Here is a 606-nt window from a genome sequence, read left to right as displayed (position 1 = left end):
ACAGTCCACGCACCAAATCCATACCTCTGCAGTTTAGAGAGAAGGATGTTGTGGGGGACCGTGTCAAAGGCCTTACAGAGGTCCAGACAGACGCCACCTGTAGCCCTTCCCGTGTCCACTGATGTAGTCACTCCGTCATAGAAGGCCGCTAGGTTGGTCAGGCAGGACTTGCCCTTGGTGAAGCCACGCTGGCTGTCTCGAATAAGAAGATGGCAAAGGGTTCGTTAGGCTTATTCCCAAATGAGTGCCCTGCAATTCACCCTACTTGGCTTTTTCGACTTCCTGCCCCTGCTACTGTTCTGACCCCTTGGGACTGTGCGTTGCTTCAATTCCTGGTTCTTTCTCCAGTTAAATCTCAGCGACGGTGCATTTGTTCGTCACTTCTAATGCACTTCGTGTTTCTGCTCTGCGGAGAGGGTTAGGGGTGGTTTTAGGGAAGGCACGGAGCCTCCAAGACCACAGAGCATTAAAGATTAATTCATCGGTTGCTTTTTCGTTAGCCAAAGCTCTCGAGAACATTTAGGAAATTTAGTTAGAAACGTGTGAAAAAGCTTAAAAGTTTTGAGGTCGCCAAGGTAAGTACGGTGTCGGACGTGCTTTAAATTC

This window comes from Pygoscelis adeliae, unplaced genomic scaffold (genome assembly GCF_000699105.1).
Source record: "Pygoscelis adeliae isolate BGI_AS28 unplaced genomic scaffold, ASM69910v1 Scaffold107, whole genome shotgun sequence".
NCBI lineage: Eukaryota > Metazoa > Chordata > Aves > Sphenisciformes > Spheniscidae > Pygoscelis > Pygoscelis adeliae.
Note: the sequence above shows the minus strand (reverse complement) of the source record.